Raw genomic sequence first — 21785 nt, 5'->3', positions numbered from 1 at the left:
GATAGGCTACAACCCTGTCTCACCCCCTTCCCAACCACTGCTTCCCTTTCATGCCCCTCGACTCTTGTAACTGCCATCTGGTTTCTGTACAATTTGTAAATAGCCTTTCGCTCCCTGTATTTTAACCCTGCCATCTTCAGAATTTGAAAGACAGTATTCCAGTCAACACTGTCAAAAGCTTTCTCTACGTCTACAAATGATAGGAACGTACGTTTGCCTTTCCTTAATCTATTTTCTAAGATCAGTCGTAGGGTCAGTTCTGCCTCACATGTTCCAACATTTCTACGGAATCCAAACTGATCTTCCTCGAGATCGGCTTCTACCAGTTTTCCAGTGGTCTGTGTCGACATACGCGAAAGAAAAAGGCCCGCAGCTCAAGAGTTCCTGTGATGTTTAAGGTGCAGTAACGGTGTCACATTGGCACCGTATTTGACCTCAATTCTCCCCAATGCAACCGAGGACTATTCATGTTTCGGATTTGCAGATCAAGGTTTTTTTTCGTGTTTGCTGTTACAATTAATGCACACTCCTGGAAATGGAAAAAAGAACACATTGACACCGGTGTGTCAGACCCACCATACTTGCTACGGACACTGCGAGAGGGCTGTACAAGCAATGATCACACGCACTCCACAGCGAACACACCAGGAACCGCGGTGTTGGCCGTCGAATGGCGCTAGCTGCGCAGCATTTGTGCACCGCCGCCGTCAGTGTCAGCCAGTTTGCCGTGGCATACGGAGCTCCATCGCAGTCTTTAACAATGGTAGCATGCCGCGACAGCGTGGACGTGAACCGTATGTGCAGTTGACGGACTTTGAGCGAGGGCGTATAGTGGGCATGCGGGAGGCCGGGTGGACGTACCGCCGAATTGCTCAACACGTGGGGCGTGAGGTCTCCACAGTACATCGATGTTGTCGCCAGTGGTCGGCGGAAGGTGCACGTGCCCGTCGACCTGGGACCGGACCGCAGCGACGCACGGATGCACGCCAAGACCGTAGGATCCTACGCAGTGCCGTAGGGGACCGCACCGCCACTTCCCAGCAAATTAGGGACACTGTTGCTCCTGGGGTATCGGCGAGGACCATTCGCAACCGTCTCCATGAAGCTGGGCTACGGTCCCGCACACCGTTAGGCCGTCTTCCACTCACGCCCCAACATCGTGCAGCCCGCCTCCAGTGGTGTCGCGACAGGCGTGAATGGAGGGACGAATGGAGACGTGTCGTCTTCAGCGATGAGAGTCGCTTCTGGCTTGGTGCCAATGATGGTCGTATGCGTGTTTGGCGCCGTGCAGGTGAGCGCCACAATCAGGACTGCGTACGACCGAGGCACACAGGGCCAACACCCGGCATCATGGTGTGGGGAGCGATCTCCTACACTGGCCGTACACCACTGGTGATCGTCGAGGGGACACTGAATAGTGCACGGTACATCCAAACCGTCATCGAACCCATCGTTCTACCATTCCTAGACCGGCAAGGGAACTTGCTGTTCCAACAGGACAATGCACGTCCGCATGTATCCCGTGCCACCCAACGTGCTCTAGAAGGTGTAAGACAACTACCCTGGCCAGCAAGATCTCCGGATCTGTCCCCCATTGAGCATGTTTGGGACTGGATGAAGCGTCGTCTCACGCGGTCTGCACGTCCAGCACGAACGCTGGTCCAACTGAGGCGCCAGGTGGAAATGGCATGGCAAGCCGTTCCACAGGACTACATCCAGCATCTCTACGATCGTCTCCATGGGAGAATAGCAGCCTGCATTGCTGCGAAAGGTGGATATACACTGTACTAGTGCCGACATTGTGCATGCTCTGTTGCCTGTGTCTATGTGCCTGTGGTTCTGTCAGTGCGATCATGTGATGTATCTGACCCCAGGAATGTGTCAATAAAGTTTCCCCTTCCTGGGACAATGAATTCACGGTGTTCTTATTTCAATTTCCAGGAGTGTATGTTAAGGGATAGGGAAAATAATGTTAACAGTGGTAGCAATGAGATGCTTGTGTTTGACGGTCAACGATGCAGGTAAGGCATGTGTTGCACTGTACTGTGCTTTTTGAGTAAATAGTAGACATCAATGCAAGTTGTTTACGAGTAGTGCATACCTAGTATTTGCATTCACAGGCCGAGGTCGACGTGCAATGGAAGACCTAACAGAGTTCCAAAGGTGGCAGGTTGTAGGGGCCCGATTAGTAACCAAGACAGGCAACTTATTGAATGTTTCAAGAGCTACTGTTTCAACAGTCATAACTGCCTACACAAAACATAGAAAGACAGCATCGTGTAAACGTAATAGTGGGAGCTAATCAAAACTAAATGACAGAGATCGTCGTACGCTAACACGAATTGTGTCAAAACAGCACAAAACTACGGCTAAAGTGACTGGAAAGCTCAATAACCATCTTCGAGACCCCCGTATCTATCGACACTATGCGCCCGGAACTCCATAAAGCAAATATTCACGGACGAGCTGTTATGCCGAAACTATTAGTGACGACAACAACGCAAAGAAGCGTAAAACATGGTGTCAGGAGCATAAATCCTCGACGGCTGATCAGTGGGAACACGTCATATGGATAGACGAGTCAGCGTTTTCGTTATTTCCAACACCGGGCTTGGTTTACGTTTGGAGGACTCAAAGGAAGCCTAAAATCTTGATTCCAGCGGTTAAGCATGGAGGTGGAAGTGTGACGTATTCTGCTGGTCCTATAATTGCTCTCAAAGGCTGTGTTGTGGCCAACGACCACGTGAACATTTTAGGTGATCAGGTGCACCCCATGATTCAAATGTTGCTCCCCAACAATGATGTCATATTTCAGGACGATACTGCACCCACTCACACAGCCAGGACAGTACAATCGTTGTATGAGGAGCATGTAACTTAACTGCAGCGTCTTCCCTGACCAGCACAGTCCCTTGTGGGCGATATTGGGACGCAGATTCCAGAGCAGCTTTTCGCCTCCGTCGTCACTGTAGGAGTTAGAAGAGGTTTTAACCGAAAACTGGCGTAACATTCCACTGGAGACTATACAGTCACCATATGCCCATACTCCAAGAAGAATCGCAGCTGTATTACGGGCAAATAGGGGTCGAACCCCTTATTAATAAAGCATTCCCAAGTAAATATAGGTGTTCACATTGCCTATTTCCTGTAGGCTCCGCCTTTTATGCTAGAACATTGTTTTTTCTTGTTACTGAAACGTGTTTCGGCACCTTTGTGTCATCATCAATCGGCTTTGTTTATTGAAAACTGTAGAAAGTTAACATATTTTAGGTTGTAACTGCTCGACGAAACTGAGGCCTAAAGAGAGTTTTCGTTCTCTTTTGTTCTTATCGTGATCAGACGAAGAGAAGGTCGTCACACCCATTCACAACCACATTTCACCCCTTCTATCGGCGCCTCTGGGATGGAGATCAGAACTGCGACACCCAACGTTGAAATCACGCGCCTTCCTGATAGGTGGCCGAGGAAAATATTTCAGACATATCGGTGCTCAAAATCGGCAGCAAAAAGCCCTCGGGGAATGGCATAAAGGGCGTTAATCAAACCATCCCTTCCCTCCTGGCGTTGACACCCACAGCTATTGAATACGACAGTTCGCAGTAAGATGAGTAACACAATGGCGTTCCTGACGACTCCGGACACTACCGCCACACCCTGGGCATTTCAACCCTACTCTAAGCACATAGCGGGACTGCAACCCCATTGAAAGTGTTCTGACCCCTTACGAGTGTAGTGTGAGAGCAATTTTTGTTGTGGTATAAAGGTAGAACCACTGGGGACAGAGAAACAAAAATAACAAAGTGTTTACATAAGAAAACATCACAGCAATTACACTGAGAGGGTGAATAATGTTTTTGTGGAGATGAGTTTAACAATTGACTGGCATATCCTCTTTCAAAATCTGAAGGTGGCAGGGGTAAAATACAGGGAGCGAAAGTCTATCTACAATTTGTACAAAAACCAGATGGCAGGGACCCCAAAGGAAAGCAGTGGTTGCGAAGGGAGTGAGACAGGGTTCTAGGGTATCCCCGATGTTATTCGATCTGTATGCCGACCAAGCAGGAAACAAAAGAAAAAATTGGAGTAGGAATTTTTATGGGTGACCATACGCCCTGTCACCGGCCCGCAGTTGCTCGCGATTGTTTGAAGAACATTCTGGACAACTGGGGCGAATGATTTGGTCACCAGATCACATGATATGAATCCCATGAAACATTTATGGAACATAATTGAGAGGTTGGATCGTGCGCAAAATCCTGCACCGGCAATACTTTTGCAAACATGGCTCTCGAGGCAGTAATGTACACTGTTTCTGTGGGGACTTCCAACGACTTGTTGAGTCCATGCCACGTCGAGTTGCTCCACTTCACTGGAAAAGAGGGGGTCCGACACATTATTAGGAGGTGTATCACAATATACACTCCTGGAAACTGAAATAAGAACACCGTGAATTCATTGTCCCAGGAAGGGGAAACTTTATTGACACATTCCTGGGGTCAGATACATCACATGATCACACTGACAGAACCACAGGCACATAGACACAGGCAACAGAGCATGCACAATGTCGGCACTAGTACAGTGTATATCCACCTTTCGCAGCAATGCAGGCTGCTATTCTCCCATGGAGACGATCGTAGAGATGCTGGATGTAGTCCTGTGGAACGGCTTGCCATGCCATTTCCACCTGGCGCCTCAGTTGGACCAGCGTTCGTGTTGGACGTGCAGACCGCGTGAGACGACGCTTCATCCAGTCCCAAACATGCTCAATGGGGGACAGATCCGGAGATCTTGCTGGCCAGGGTAGTTGACTTACACCTTCTAGAGCACGTTGGGTGGCACGGGATACATGCGGACGTGCATTGTCCTGTTGGAACAGCAAGTTCCCTTGCCGGTCTAGGAATGGTAGAACGATGGGTTCGATGACGGTTTGGATGTACCGTGCACTATTCAGTGTCCCCTCGACGATCACCAGTGGTGTACGGCCAGTGTAGGAGATCGCTCCCCACACCATGATGCCGGGTGTTGGCCCTGTGTGCCTCGGTCGTATGCAGTCCTGATTGTGGCGCTCACCTGCACGGCGCCAAACACGCATACGGCCATCATTGGCACCAAGGCAGAAGCGACTCTCATCGCTGAAGACGACACGTCTCCATTCGTCCCTCCACTCACGCCTGTCGCGACACCACTGGAGGCGGGCTGCACGATGTTGGGGCGTGAGCGGAAGACGGCCTAACGCTGTGCGGGACCGTAGCCCAGCTTCATGGAGACGGTTGCAATGGTCCTCGCCGATACCCCAGGAGCAACAGTGTCCCTAATTTGCTGGGAAGTGGCGGTGCGGTCCCCTACGGCACTGCGTAGGATCCAACGGTCTTGGCGTGCATCCGTGCGTCGCTGCGGTCCGGTCCCAGGTCGACGGGCACGTGCACCTTCCGCCGACCACTGGCGACAACATCGATGTACTGTGGAGACCTCACGCCCCACGTGTTGAGCAATTCGGCGGTACGTCCACCCGGCCTCCCGCATGCCCACTATACGCCCTCGCTCAAAGTCCGTCAACTGCACATACGGTTCACGTCCACGCTGTCGCGGCATGCTACCGGTGTTAAAGACTGCGATGGAGCTCCGTATGCCACGGCAAACTGGCTGACACTGACGGCGGCGGTGCACAAATGCTGCGCAGCTAGCGCCATTCGGCGGCCAACACCGCGGTTCCTGGTGTGTCCGCTGTGCCGTGCGTGTGATCATTGCTTGTACAGCCCTCTCGCAGTGTCCGGAGCAAGTATGGTGGGTCTGACACACCGGTGTCAATGTGTACTTTTTTCCATTTCCAGGAGTGTAGCTGTTCAAATGGCACTGAGCACTATGGGACTTAACATCTGACAAGGGAACTTCCCCATCGCACCCCCCCCCCCCACCCCTCAGATTTAGTTATAAGTTGGCACAGTGGATAGTCCTTGAGAAACTGTACACAAATCAATCGAGAAAACAGGAAGAAGTTGTGTGGAACTATGAAAAAAATAAGCAAAATATACAAACTGAGTAGTCCATGCGGAACGTAAGCATCATCAAGGGTGTTGTGGGTTCGGTAGCGCCGTGGTCCAGTGGTTAGCGTGAGCAACTGCGGAACGAAAGGTCGTTGGTTCAAGTCTTTCCTCGAGTATAAATTTTTACTTTCTTTATTTTCGCAAAGTTATGATCTGTCCGTTCGTTCATCGTCGTCTCTGTTCACTGTAATAAGTTTAGTGTCCGTGTTTTGCGACCGCACCGCAAAACCGTGCGATTAGTAGACGAAAGGACGTGCCTCTCCAATGGGAACCGAAAATATTTGATCGCAAGGTCATAGGTCAACCGATTCCTCCACAGGAAAACACGTCTGGTATATTCTATACGACACTGGTGACGGCATGTGCGTCACATGACAGGAATATGTTGTCGACCCACCTAACTTGTACACTTGGCGAATCAGTGAAAAGATTCTTCTACCTTGCCCGATTTAGGTTTTCTTGTGGATGTGATAATCACTCCCAAAAAAGTGATGAAAACGTAAGAGTTTGTCACATAAACTGCAACAAATGAATGCAACAGTTTCACAGTCGCACAGTTTTCCCTGTGCTCTGTCAAAACATATGTTTTTAACGTTTTCAAATTGTTCCGTGTGTAGACTGTAAAATCCTGCGTATGTCCAAGCAAATCCGAACATGTCCTGGAATTCTGGAGAGCGAAGTTGATTATGTGTGAGTACCTGAACTTTGATAATTGTCTGAAAATAAAAAATTAAAATTTTCACTCGGCGGAAGATTTGAACCAAGGACCTTTTGTTCCGCAGCTGCTCACGCTAACCACGAGACCACGGCGCTACTGACTTCACGTTATCCTTGATGTTGCATATCTTGCGCATGGACTGCTCAGTTTGTATATTTTGCTTATTTTTTTCATAGTTCCACACAACTTCTTCCTGTTTTCCCGATTGATCTGTGTTCAGTTTTTCAAGGCCTATCCACTGTGCCAACGTATAACTAAATCTGAGGGGGGTGCGATGGGGAGGTTCCCTTGTGAGGTCATCAGTCCCCTAGACTGAGAATTACTTAAACCTAACTAACCTAAGTACCCATGCCCGACGCAGGATGCGAACCTGAGACCGTAGCAGTAGCGCGGTTCCGGACTAAAGCGCCTAGAACCGCTCGTCCACAGCGGCCGGCTTCAATATAGGCGTCAGTAATCGAATTTGACCAGAGTGTATCCCTTCCTTTTCGAAGACTGATGAAGTAAGACCAGCTTCACAGCTGCGGACATGTGAGCGCCCTTTGCTGCATTCGTAATGGAAAAATATGTCTCGCAACGACGCGGAAGGCAGTGGTCGTTGAGTGTCGTTATCAAGGACATCAAGAGCGTTGACCTCGGTCCAGATGACGCAGTGGGCCGAGAAAGAGTCGTGACAAGATGCAGAAAAAAGGGCCCTCCAAATGTGGGAAAAGCCAGGAAAAAGAACTCGTGAAGTCGCCGGGTCGTCGGACATGATCCGACAGGAGGCTCAGAGGCTATTTTTAGACGGCAGAGTTCTGGAATAGCGCGGCCGGCGGCCTTGGCCCATCCAATTGCGGCCGTCATCAAGCGAGTCGGCCAATCTGCGTGGCGGTCGAGATTGCCGCTCGCTGGGAATTGGGTTAGCGGCCGTCTGGAGACGTGTCTGGAGAACTGCGTGGCAGCGCGCGCTGGACCGACTGACAAATGACGGCTGTCCAGGCCCATTGCCGGGATTTGGTGACCATTGCTCCCAGGGCTGCCACATTAGCCGCGTACTCATCCTTCTCACTACAGCTCCAACTGTACGCTGACCATTGAGAGAACTGACACACACATATATATATATATATATATATATATATATATATATATATATACAGGGTGTTACAAAAAGGTACAGCCAGACTTTCAGGAAACATTCCTCACACACAAATAAAGAAAATATGTTATGTGGACATGTGTCCGGAAAAGCTTAATTTCCATGTTAGACCTCATTTTAGTTTTGTCAGTATGTACTATACTTCCTCGATTCACCGCCAGTTCGCCCAATTGAAGGAAGGTAATGTTGACTTCGGTGCTTGTGTTGACATGCGACCCATTGCTCTACAGTACTAGCATCAAGCAGGTCAGTACGTAGCATCAACAGGTTAGTGTTCATCACGAACGTGGTTTTGCAGTCAGTGCAATGTTTACAAATGCAGAGTTGGCAGATGCGGGGCAATAGCCGTGGCGCGGTACGTTTGTATCGAGACAGATTTCCAGAACGAAGGTGTCCCGACAGGAAGACGTTCGAAGCAATTGATCGGCGTCTTAGGGAGCACGGAACATTCCAGCCTATGACTCGAGACTGGGGAAGACCTAGAACGACGAGGACACCTGCAATGGACGAGGCAATTCTTCGTGCAGTTGACGATAACCCTAATGTCAGCGTCAGAGAAGTTGCTGCAGTACAAGGTAACGTTGACCACGTCACTGTATGGAGAGTGCTACGGGAGAACCAGTTGTTTCCGTACCATGTATGGCGTTTGCAGGCACTATCAGCAGCTGATTGCCCTCCACGGGTACACTTCTGCGAATGGTTCATCCAACGATGTGTCAATCCTCATTTCAGTGCAAATGTTCTCTTTACGGATGAGGCTTCATTCCAACGTGATCAAATTGTAAAGTTTCATAATCAACATGTGTGGGCCGACGAGAATCCGCACGCAATTGTGCAATCACGTCATCAACACAGATTTTCTGTGAACGTTTGGGCATGCTTTGTTGGTGATGTCTTGATTGGGCCCCATGTTCTTCCACCTACGCTCAATGGAACACGTTATCATGATTTCGTACGGGATACTCCACCTGTGCTGCTAGAACATGTGCCTTTAAAGTACGACACAACATGTGGTTCATGCACGATGGAGCTCCTGCACATTTCAGTCGAAGTGTTCGTACGCTTCTCAACAACAGATTCGGTGACCGATGGATTGGTAGAGGCGGACCAATTCCATGGCCTCCACGCTCTCCTGACCTCAACCCTCTTGACTTTCATTTATGGGGGTATTTGAAAGCTCTTGTCTACGTAACCCCGGTACCAAATGTAGAGACTCTTCGTGCTCGTATTGTGGACTGCTGTGATACAATACGTCATTCTCCAGGGCTGCATCAGCGCATCAGGGATTCCATGCGACGGAGGGTGGGTGCATGTTTCCTCGCTAACGGAGGACTTTTGGACATTTCCTGTAATAAAGTGTTTGAAGTCACGCTGGCACGTTCTGTTGCTGTGTGTTTCCATTCCATGATTAATGTGATTTGAAGAGAAGTAATAAACTGAGCTCTAACATGGAAAATAAACGTTTCCGGACACATGTCCACATAACATATTTTCTTTCTTTGTGTGTGAGGAATGTTTCCTGAAAGTTTGGACGTACCTTTTTGTAACACCATATATATATATATATATATATATATATATATATATATATATATATATATAGGAAGGATGGGCAGAACCTACAGATGTCGGTCTTCAAGCGTGACGTAGGTAAGTTGTGTGTGACATACGTGCGCAAACAACAATGGAAACCGCTGTCTTCTTACCTCTGAGACTCGACACACCAGTACGCTGTTGCCCACTTAAGTCATAATACATGACCTGAATCTGTGGTCGGGAACAAGCCGGAATACTATTTTTTTCGTTGACCCACCATTATTCTAGCTGGTTTGATGCGGCCCGAGACGAACTAATCTCCTCTGCTGATGTTTTCTTCTCAGAGTAGTACTTGCAATCTACATCCTCAATTATTTGCTGGATGTATTGCAATCTCCCATCCTTAGCTGATTCTTACTACTACAGCGATTCTTTCGAACCAGTGAGTGATCTGTGTATCAAGTTCGGTTGAAATCGGACCACTGCTTTAGGAGATACGAGACAAACGTGCACTGCCGAAAAAATATCGCACCATCAAGGTGGAGTTGTGCGACATAAACAAAATTGCGGGATTGGAACCGATCTTCTCTAGCTCAGGTAACAGAAGGTCGAAAAAGGGCTCAACGTTTTTCTTTGAAAAACCTAATGGTAGCAGAAGAAAAGGACTCTGGCCTTCTTAAACTAAGACGGGGATGACGTTTTATAAAATTTCTTAGCCATTGCTTTTCCCGCTGCTTCTTTTGAAAGGGCAAACGGATGTTCGATGTTATTTCTCACTGCTAATTGGAAAGCAAGTTGCCATACGTCACATGACCGTAACCCAAAACACCTACTTTGCATTACTTTACAATAACGTATCAAATCATCTTCCAAGTCATTTCCTATAACATGAGATTTTCCTGTTTTTTTGTTAACCAAACTTTCGACATTTTCAGTTTTGTTCTTTACATAGCCTTCTATGGTTGATTTAAGAACGTGGTAGATTTCTGCTGCTTTCAAATATTCACATTACTTCTCTTTAACGGCATTTACTATTCTAACATTGCTTGCGGGTCCCATTGTTTCCTTTTCTTTATTGGTTTCGACAACAACATCTACAAAAGAAATATGACGTAAGCAAATAAATAAATAAAAATATAAAAAAAGCTACTGCAACTATCGCATATCCGATAGTTAGAACCCTCCCGCTATCCGATGAAAGGAACCCAGGCTTAAAAGGAAAGACCAGCATATGACAAAGACAGTATTTAACTAACACATTATTTCGAACTATTGTTCAGAAATTGAAACTATAAGCTTTCCCACTATACACGGTGTTACAAAAAGGTACGGCCAAACTTTCAGGAAACATTCCTCACACACAAAGAAAGAAAATATGTTCTGTGGACATGTGTCCGGAAACGCTTACTTTCCACGTTAGAGCTCATTTTATTACTTCTCTTCAAATCACATTAATCATGGAATGGAAACACACAGCAACAGAACGTACCAGCGTGACTTCAAACACTTTGTTACAGGAAATGTTCAAAAGTCCTCCGTTATGGAGGATACGTGCATCCACCCTCCGTCGCATGGAATCCTTGATGCGCTAATGCAGCCCTGAAGAATGGCGTATTGTATCACAGCAGTCCACAATACGAGCACGAAGAGTCTCTACATTTGGTACCGGGGTTGCGTAGACAAGAGCTTTCAAATGTCCCCATAAATGAAAGTCAAGAAGGTTGAGGTCAGGAGAGCGTGGAGGCCATGGAATTGGTCCGCCTCTACCAATCCATCGGTCACCGAATCTGTTGTTGAGAAGCGTACGAACACTTCGACTGAAATGTGCAGGAGCTCCATCGTGCATGAACCACATGTTGTGTCGTACTTGTGAAGGCACATGTTCTAGCAGCACAGGTGGAGTATCCCGTACGAAATCATGATAACGTGTTCCATTGAGCGTAGGTGGAAGAACATGGGGCCCAATCAAGACATCACCAACAAAGCATGCCCAAACGTTCACAGAAAATCTGTGTTGATGACGTGATCGCACAATTGTGTGCGGATTCTCGTCAGCCCACACATGTTGATTGTGAAATTTTACAATTTGATCACGTTGGAATGAAGCCTCATCCGTAAAGAGAACATTTGCACTGAAATGAGAATTGACACATCGCTGGATGAACCATTCGCAGAAGTGTACCCGTGGCTAAATGGTTCAAATGGCTCTGAGCACTATGCGACTTAACTTCTGAGGTCATCAGTCGCCTAGAACTTAGAACTAATGAAACCTAACTAACCTAAGGACATCACACACATCCATGCCCGAGGCAGGATTCGAACCTGCGACCGTAGCGGTCACGCGGTTCCAGACTGAAGCGCCTTTAACCGCACGGCCACACCGGCCGGCAAGTGTACCCGTGGAGGCCAATCAGCTGCTGATAGTGCCTGCACACGCTGTACACGGTACGGAAACAACTGGTTCTCCCGTAGCACTCTCCATACAGTGACGTGGTCAACGTTACCTCGTACAGCAGCAACTTCTCTGACGCTGACATTAGGGTTATCATCAACTGCACGAAGAATTGCCTCGTCCATTGCAGGTGTCCTCGTCGTTCTAGGTCTTCCCCAGTCGCGAGTCATAGGCTGGAATGTTCCGTGCTCCCTAAGACGCCGATCAATTGCTTCGAACGTCTTCCTGTCGGGACACTTTCGTTCTGGAAATCTATCTCGATACAAACGTACCTCGCCACGGCTATTTCCCCGTACTAATCCATACATCAAATGGGCATTTGCCAACTCCGCATTTGTAAACATTCCACCGACTGCAAAACCACGTTCGTGATGAACACTAACCTGTTGATGCTACGTACTGATGTGCTTGATGCAGAGCAAGAGTCGCATGTCAACACAAGCACAGAAGTCAACATTACCTTTCTTCAATTGGGCCAACTGGCGGTGAATCGAGGAAGTACAGTACATACTGACGAAACTAAAATGAGCTCTAACACGGAAATTAAGCGTTTCCGGACACATGTCCACATAACATCTGTTCTTTATTTGTGTGTGAGGAATGTTTCCTGAGAGTTTGGCCGTACCTTTTTGTAACACCCTGTATATAACATAAAAATATTTCCAAACTCCGAATTCACTCAGGTAACCACTTCACCAGAAAGCACACTTGGTACTGCGGCGAAACTCAAAATGGCGTCTCAGCGGACCAGTACGTAACAGTTTGTGCCACCTCCGACAGAGTGCTCTCGTTATTTGATTAGAAACCTTACTAGCCGATAAGTTGGAACTATCCGATAATCGAGCACTCTCCCCTACGGCAGAGAGCAGGTAGGTGGCAAGAGTACACTAAAGGTCTCTTCAAGTGTGGGGATCTGTCTGATGACATGATGGAAGAAGAAATTGGAGTCGATAAGGAATAGAGGTAGGGCATGCAGTATTAGAGTCAAAATTTAAAAGAGCTTTGGAAGACTAGTGATCAAATAAGGCGGAAAGGTCAGAAATTTTCCTTCGGAATTCCTAAAATCATTTGAGGTTTGGTTGTAGAATCTCTGAGGCTGGAAATATATCCTAAGTCTTTGGGAAAAACAGTATCTACACAATTAAAAAGAGACCAAGGACAGATGAATACGAGAATGTCGCACAATCGGCTTTATGGCTCATAACATACAGAAAAATGGGAAAGAAAGACAGGATCTGATAGATGACGATCTGTTTGGCTTTGTGAAAGGTAAAGCCACCAGAGAGACAATTCTACTCCGCGCTTGACATCATAGGATTTGTCGACCTACGTTATGGGAAACGACAGGTAATATACAAAATGACATAAGAACCAGAGGGAGCAATAAGTGTGGGACAGCAAGAACGAAGTGCTCGGGGTAAGAAATATGTACGACAGGGACGTAGTCTTTTGATCACCACTGTTCAGGTATACATCGAAGGAGCAATGACAGAAATACAAGAAAGGTTCAAGAGCGGGATTAAAATTGAAGGCGAAAGGACATCAGTGATAAGATTCGCTGATTACATTGGCATCCTCAGTGAAAGTGAAGAAGAGTTACAGGATCTGTTGAATGGAATAACCGATCTAATAATTATAGAAAATGAATGGAAATTAAATGGATGGTTCAAATGGCTCTGAGCACTATGGGTCATCAGTCCTCTAGAACTTAGAACTACTTAAACCTAACTAACCTAAGGACATCACACACATCCATGCCCGAGGCAGGATTCGAACCTGCAACCGTAGCAGTCGCGCGGTTCCGGACTGAAGCGCCTAGAACCGCTCAGCCACCACGACCGGCAATGGAAATTAAACTGACGAAAAAGTGATGACAAGTGGCAGGAAAGAAATCAGTGAGAAACTTACCGTTAAAATTCTGGATCACCTAGTAGTAGAAGAGACGTAATTCTGCTTTAATGGAAGAAAAATAACGTATGAGGGACGACGAAAGAAAAACGTAAAAAGAAAACTATCGCAGTCAAGGAGAAAGTTGCTGGCCATAACAAGTGCACTACTATCAAACGGCCGGCCAGGGTGGCCGAGCGGTTCTAGGCGCTACTGTCTGCAACCGCGCGACCGCTAAGGTTTCAGGTTCGAATCCCGCCTCGGGCATGGATTGTGTGTGATGTCCTTAGGTTAGTTAGGTTTAAGTAGTTCTAAGTTCTAGGGGACTGATGACCTTAGAAGTTAAGTCCCATAGTGCTCAGAGCCATTTGAACCAACTATCAAATATTGAACTAAGTTTGAAGAGAAATTACTTAGTTATACTTGGAGCACTGCGTCGTGTGGTAGTGAAACATGGATTGTGGGAAAAACGGAACAGAAGAGAATCGAAGCATGTGGGATGTGATGCTACAGACGAATGGGACGATTAGACATGTGTTAAGATATAGCGGAATAACTTGCACGGTTCTGGACGGAGTTGTAGACGGTAAAAACTGTAAGGAAAGACAAGGATTGGAACACGTCCAGCAAATAATTGGGGACGTAGGTTGCAAGTGCTAATCTGAGATGAAGAGGTTGGCACAGGAGAAGAATTCATGGACGGCCGCATCAAAGCAGTCAAAAGACTGCTGACCCATACCGCACTCCCAAAAAAAGACAATTAGGTTACGTATAATATTTTGTGAAATACTGTACCGTATACATAATAAAAGAGCAATGAATGTAAGAGTTCGCTGTAATGAACCACAGGATTAAACAAATTAAAATTATAGTACATATTCAATTTTTTTTGATTGAGTTCGGATTTGCAGATTTCCTGATTACGAATGGTTTTAAACGATACGAGCCATGATGCAATGACGGCTTTGACGACCGAATGTCGTAGTTGCTGGTGAATCTTCCGGGCTGCATGGCCCGAACAAACTTTTCGGTTCATGTGTTTCATCTAGAGCAGCTCCGGGCATCTTCGGAGGGGCCCTGGTGGTGCTGTCATGGGGACTGAGGAGTCGGACGTCACAGAGTGACACAAATACACTGTTATAAAGTGCATGTCGCCGAGTTTGCACGTGTTCAGCTGAGAATAATCTATGTCAGAGATAAAATTTGACTATCGATTGCCGCCTGTCGAGGATAAAAGCTTATGTATCGATTCTGCAGAATCACTGTCCATACATCACTGAGTTCCATGGCATCTTGGGTTTTGTTAATATTATTACTAATCTTACATATTTCGACTTCTTTCCTACATAGTCGTGGATAATAGTTTGTCACAGTAGATAAAATTTTGGTTTCGGGAAACTTCACATTTTCATCTTACGACCGGGAGAGCGGTGTGCTGAGCCCACGCCCCTTCTATCCGTATCCTCCTCCAAGGATGACACGGCGGTCGGGTGGTCCCGATAGGCCACACGTGGCCTGAAGACGGAGTGCAAAGTGCGTGCTCTGCTAGATCTGGGTGTTCTGTTTGCCCTAGTCAGCAAAGAATGAATGGATGGTTTCTGTTCTTTAGGACTGACATTATGCATTCATATAACTGATTCGCCCGGATGGGCAACGAATACTCCTCCACCAGTGCGGATGCACAAATGCTTCCAACCTCCTGAGGGTATTTCTGAGTAGCGAGCATGGAGGACATGGAGAGGCACTAGACGGGAGTGTGGATTGGCTCAGGGGCATGCTGAGATAGTCCGTGCATTTGCGATAAGCGCTGTCTTCTGAGTGGCCCGGTGATTAATCTAACTGCCTAGTAAGCAGGAGATCCCGAGTTCGAATTCCCGATGCAGCTGACATCAATAATCGCTTTCCATTCCTTTCCTCCCCCCCCCCCCCCACACCCCCCACACCTTCAATTTTCATACAAAGACTTTTCTTTCAGGCATCTATTCAGGCGTCTCTTGGTAGTACCAACACACACTTTTCCAGATATGGATTCTTATACTCTCCACTTCCTGACAGAGGAGGACGTCTTCTGTAAAATCTTGCGGATCTGATCAGTTACTTTTTTGAGAAAAGAGAGAGAAACCGTGTTCTTCCATCTCCGCGTTTTATCGTTGTGCTTTTTTCTACTGTTACTGGTTCGCGGAAACCCATTAGGGAACCGGAAAGTTTCTTTGACCACTGCCGTACAGATTCATCAGCAGCTATGACCTAGTAGCACACAAAAGGGCAAGTGCTTCGTTCGCTACTCACCTTACATCCAAATGTCAAACTGCCTTTCCTGCTGGCCTGTATATCGTCGGAGACGGACACAGGAAACAAGCCAGTCTCATCGGCGTGGTAGACCTGTGCCAAAGATAAATTTCCCTTTAGTGAAACAGTATTCAGTTATTTATGCAATAGTTAGAGACTTTCAACGGCTGCACTTAAATTCCTCCTCCTCCCCCCCCCCCCCCCCCCCCTCCACGCACACACATACAGAGACACACTTTACTGTTAGAGATATTGTATCAATTTTGGAGCCAGGCATTACTGGCACAGAAACCTGTTTAGTCTAATTTATCTGGTCTTTCCATTGCTGTCACTAGTTCGACTCCTCTTACATGACCTCCGACATGCCATCGTTGTATCTACTACGCGCACAGGGCTTAACACTGTCGTAACACTGTGGGGAGAACCACCAGTAAAAGAGCATTTACGGTGTACCCATCCTTTCTGTTACGTGTTTCAGTTGGTAACTGTTTCGGCATGATGAAGACGGGATGTCAACACAAGGATGCGGAGTCTAATGTGGGAAGCCAGTGACATTGCTCGTCCGCAATAGACTTTGCTTCGAAAATTAAGTAAGACGGTATTTTATATAACCTGAGCTATTACCTCCCATCCTAACCAGGATCTCTGAAATCGCTACATATTCCGGAAAAAGTAGCCAAATATTTGAGACAATCAAGACTACAAATTTCAATGCCTCTCGTTTCACTCGCAGCAATTTAAGATCTGCTATTAGGTCCCCGTCCGCCCCTCGTGGTCTCGCGGTAGCGTTCTCGCTTCCCGAGCACGGGGTCCCCAGTTCGATTCCCGGCGGGGTCAGAGATTTTTCCTGCCTCGAGATGACTGAGTGTTGTTGTGTCGTCTTCATCATCATCACTCATCCCCATTACGGTCGGAGGAAGGCAACGGCAAACCACCTCCATTAGGACCTTGCCTAGTAAGGCGGTGCGGGTCACCCGCATCGTTCCCCTACGCTCTGTAAAGAAGCATGGGAGTTCATTTCCATTTCCATTAGGTCCCGACGTAAACACAGCCTCAGACATCGTGAAAGCAATACCCAAATAAAAATTGGCCAGGTGCGAGTAGCATTCGTGCTCTGATGGTTTCGTATAAACTTAGTTAAGCATGTAGACAGTTCTTCCAGGCCGGGATTCGATAATGTCGAAAATTTTTGCTGTTATCGACATTGACAATGGCAAGATATCGGTGTCGGGAATTCCCAGACACTAGAGAATGTTTAAGTTTTAAGTGGGATAACAAACGACAATAAAATAATTTTTCGTGTGGTATAGCTACAAATGAACAATTTTACGATTTTTCCCTTCAGTTTGAACTGTGAAAATGTGGTTCTTGCCAAATTTCATGATTCTACCTCAACAGGAGGTAGCCGACTGATTTTGACGAGTGAGTTCCCGAGTGCCAAAAGTGTGATATAAATAGGTGTATCTTTTGATTGCATTGGGGGCGGGGGGGGGGGGCGGGGGGGTAGAGGCTCGCGAACTGCGACAAGGCGCCCCAGACCGCTCGGCTACCACACGCGGCGCTGCGCCAATTCATTCGTTTGTTCGGAAGGGGGAGGGCGACAAGTGCTTGCCCTCTTTCACCTTTCGGAGATTACGGAATCGAGACTTACGTCCTACAGTCTTTCTCAAACGATTTTACAGAACTATTCGCTAAAACACTTTCATTTTTGCCTTATTTATAGCTGCATGTGTGAGCTTCATGATGATGTATCCGTTATTCCTTAATGGTCACTTTATTTTGACATTTGCATGGAAGTAAGACACTGAGCTAAAATCGTAAAAGTTTACGATAAAAATAGGGATCGCTATAATTTTGCGTCTGGTGCATATTATATAATATGTTATTGTGTATGAAATTTAGCTAACGTGTTGAATTTTTCTCTTAGATTTTGGTGGAAGTCTCTGTCACCAATCTCGAGAAAATTGATCTGACGTAGCAAACTCATTTACGATGGCGCCGCAAGCAGCGATAAGCCAGAGTGAAATATCCCTAACTTTATGCATAAGCGGTTTGAGATAGTAAAATGAGATTTTATCTAATGATATCACACACAAACAGGAGAGCATTTCACCATTCATGCAAAACTTCATTATCTGCCGAGTTATTCCGCTAACAACAGACTTTTTCGATGAAATAATGTAATTTTTAAGGGCCATTGATAGCTGGTGAAACGAGAAATGCTATGGGCGTTGGGACTACGCAAGTGAAGACATTGCACATTTTCGTTTCTACAGAGGATGTGCTTTTTCATAAGCTACTGACCTCGCTCTCCTCAGTTCCTCACTTGATAGACTTAATAAACCATTGTTTCAGAATTCTCTCGCAGTTGCGACTGCACAACATTTTAGTGATGTGACACTGTGTAAACTCCACCATGTTTTGGCAAAAGGAGCAAATTTTAAACGTGACAACAAGAGAAAGGTGTAGGTTTTACTTAAAATTTGCAACTCATGTCGCTTTTCTGAAAGATGGAAATTGTTAAAATGGCTCTGAGCACTATGCGACTTAACTTCTGAGGTCACTATCAGTCGCCTAGAACTTAGAGCTACGTAAACCTAAACTAACCGAAGGACATCACACACATCCATGCCCGAGGCAGGATTCGAACCTGCGACCGTAGCGGTCGCTCGGCTCCAGACTGTAGCGCCTAGAACCGCACGGTCACTCCGGCCGGCTGGAAAATTGTTGACAAGCCAGACGAAAAATAAATCGCTGCTTTAGATCGTTATGAATGATCACCATGCAAGTGAGGGCGTGGAGGTGCTCTACCTAATATTTACAAAAAAAAGTGAGTGTAGACTTCAGTCTAGAACAGCACTTTCCCTCCGGCGCTCTGTATTTCCCCTACAGAGCTCGCCCGTAACCTCCACCACTACCACTCTCCACATACGTGCCTTGCCGACTGGGCGTCTACCGGCGACGTTTTTCTGCGTGGATTCTACATGTCGACGGACAAACGAAATAAACCGCATGGCCAACGCAAATGCAACACCGGGAAGGATGCACCTTACGAAATTTGGCTTGATTGTGCATATGCACCATACTGGGGAAGAATACATAATTAAAAGTCGTAGGTGACTTGTGGCTATATAAGGTGTTGAACTGGCCACTTTCGGTAGCAACAGTGACAGTAACATAGCTGAACATGAAGTCTATCTGAGCTTGGATGGCAGATAAGTCATTTCATGTTCGAAATATACGCCAATGTTCATCAATGGCAGTGGCATGGGAGTCTGTCGGCAACAGATGGCAAAATGTTTCCTGTGGGTGAGGGGCAACATGTAGTCCTTCCGTTATCTTGTTGCCTTAACAAGCCAGCTGCTGTCCAAATTACTGGCTATAATATGATCGTGTCAGCTTCCCAATTGCACCCCAGGCCATCTCGTTAAACGCTCGCCCGTTGTAACGATGACGAACGCACCGTTCGTTTTTCCGCTGATGTTCCACACACCGGATGCGTTGTCTTTATGCTTCGAGGGGAACCAGGACTCGTCAGAGTTTCTTTTGGATGCATCGGGCTGCTCTCTGCTGCTTCGTCAATGGAAGCTGCAACAATCGTCACTCTGCCAACAGGCTGTGGTGCCCGGAACGTCATCACACTGCCTTTTCAGACAAGCCCATTACGAAATTCAAGAACATGTGACGTCTCCGTACGATCCCGCACAGCCGAGCAAACTATGTCCCTTCACTATGGCGGTAGCTGTGCGGGCCTCTCGGAATGACATTGCATGACGTTAGCTATGGACTATTGAATGTGTGTGTGTGTGTGTGTGTGTGTGTGTGTGTGTGTGTGTGTGTGTGTGTGTGTGTGTGTCTGTGTCTGTGTGTGTGCGTGTGTGTGTGTGCGTGTGCGTGCCAATGTGAGGGGTGAGGGATTAGCCATACGGTTATCCGCGCCCATACGAAATTAATGCAAACTAGTGTAGATAAAACGGAGGAAAATGCTAGAAAAACAGATAAAAAGCGACCTCTATATACGCTGAAGAACCTAAGAAACTGGTACACATGCCTAATATCGTTTGTGGCCCCCGCGGGCACGCACAAATGCTGCAACACGACATGACATGCACTCGACTAATGACTTCAGTAGTGCTGGAGGGAACTGACACCCATTAATCCTGCAGGGCTACCCGTAAATCCTAAGTGCACGAGGGGGTGCAGGTCACTTCTGAACAGAACTTGCAAGACATCCCAATAATGTTCATGTCTGGAGGGTTTGGTGGCCAGCGGACGTTTTCAAACTCAGCTGAGTGTTCCTGGAGCCACTTCGTAGCAATTCTGGACGTGTGGGGGTGTCGCATTGTCCTGCGGAAATTGCCCAAGTCCGTCGGAATGCACAATGGACATGAATCGAGTCAGGTGATCAGGCAGGATGCTCATGTACGTGTCACCTGTCAGAGTCGTACCCTACACGTATCAGGCGTCCCATATCACTCCAACTGCACAATGCCCCACACCATTACAGAACCTCCACCAGCTTGAAGATTTCCCTGCTGACATGCACGATCCGTGGATCCATGAGGTTGTCTCCATAGCCGTACACGTCCATCCACTCGATACAATTTGAAACGATACTCGTCCGACCAGGCAACGCTTCCACTCATCAACAGTCCAATGTCGCTGTTGACGGGACCACACGAGGTGTAAAGCTTTGTGTCGTGCAGCCATCAGGAGTGGGCCTTCGCTGACACTTGTAGACGGCCCAGCATTGAAATCTGCGGCAATTTGAGGAGGGGTTCTTCTTCTGTAACGTTGAAACGTTCTCTTAAGTCGTCGTTGTCCCCGTTCTTGCAGGATCTTTTTCCGGCAGCAGCGATATCGAAGATTTGATGTTTTACCGGATTCCTGGTATTTGCGGGTATACTCATGAAATGGTTGCACGGGAAAATCCCCACTTCTTCGTTACCTCTGAGATTCTGTGTCCCATAGCTCGTGCGCCGACTACATCATGTTATAGCTCACTTTGTAGTAGCAGTAACCCATCTAACAACTGCGGCAGACACTTGTTGTCTTATGCAGGCATTGCCGACAGCAGCGCGTATTCTGCCTCTTTACATATCTCTGTATTTGAATATGCATGTGTACACCAGTTTCTTTTGTCGCTTCAGTGTACAAAGGCAATGTCGTGACTGACTGACTGACTGACTGACTCCACCAACGCCCAGCCCAAGTCGCTAAAGACTTCTCGGTTAGAATAAAAAATATATGTTTGAAGATGTGGGTCTTACACTGCACGCGTCGTTTAAGAAGGAATTTCTCGAAATTCCAACCCTAATGGGGTGTAACAGGGGATGAAGGTCTCTTTTTGAAAAGCCACACTATTAAGACAATTTTCAGGCTAGACCTACGACAAATAAAGAAATACGGATTTCAGAATTTATCGAGATTTAACCCTATGGTGATGAAATAGTGGGCGAAAACGTGTTTTTGTACATATAGCAATATTAGAGAACTACTATAATATTTTTAAAGTTACATCCGTGAACGTTGGTTTTTTACTTCTCGGATAGAAATAAAAAATATATGTTGGAGTATTTCTGGAAACTGAACCAGGAAACTGAACACACAGTGAAATACGGGATGAGATTTTTTATGAACGTATCCCTATTATCAAAGCATTTTTAAAGCCAAATATACGAACATTTAAATTTGGCTTCTCAGTTAGAAATAAAA

The 21785-nt window shown here is 46.7% G+C and overlaps 1 long non-coding RNA gene across 1 annotated transcript in view; it reads right to left on the bottom strand.

Moving 5' to 3' along the window:
* The window catches only part of LOC124719074, a 175023-nt gene that overhangs the window by 50645 nt on the left and 102593 nt on the right, over positions 1–21785 (bottom strand). Inside the window, exon 2 of the long non-coding RNA XR_007005979.1 lies at positions 16071–16163. This is a non-coding gene — a long non-coding RNA (uncharacterized LOC124719074). The remainder of the gene's footprint in view (positions 1–16070; positions 16164–21785) is intronic.

The sequence above is a fragment of the Schistocerca piceifrons genome, chromosome 10 (assembly GCF_021461385.2).
Source record: "Schistocerca piceifrons isolate TAMUIC-IGC-003096 chromosome 10, iqSchPice1.1, whole genome shotgun sequence".
Lineage (NCBI taxonomy): Eukaryota > Metazoa > Arthropoda > Insecta > Orthoptera > Acrididae > Schistocerca > Schistocerca piceifrons.
This window is presented reverse-complemented; position numbering and strand designations above follow the sequence as displayed.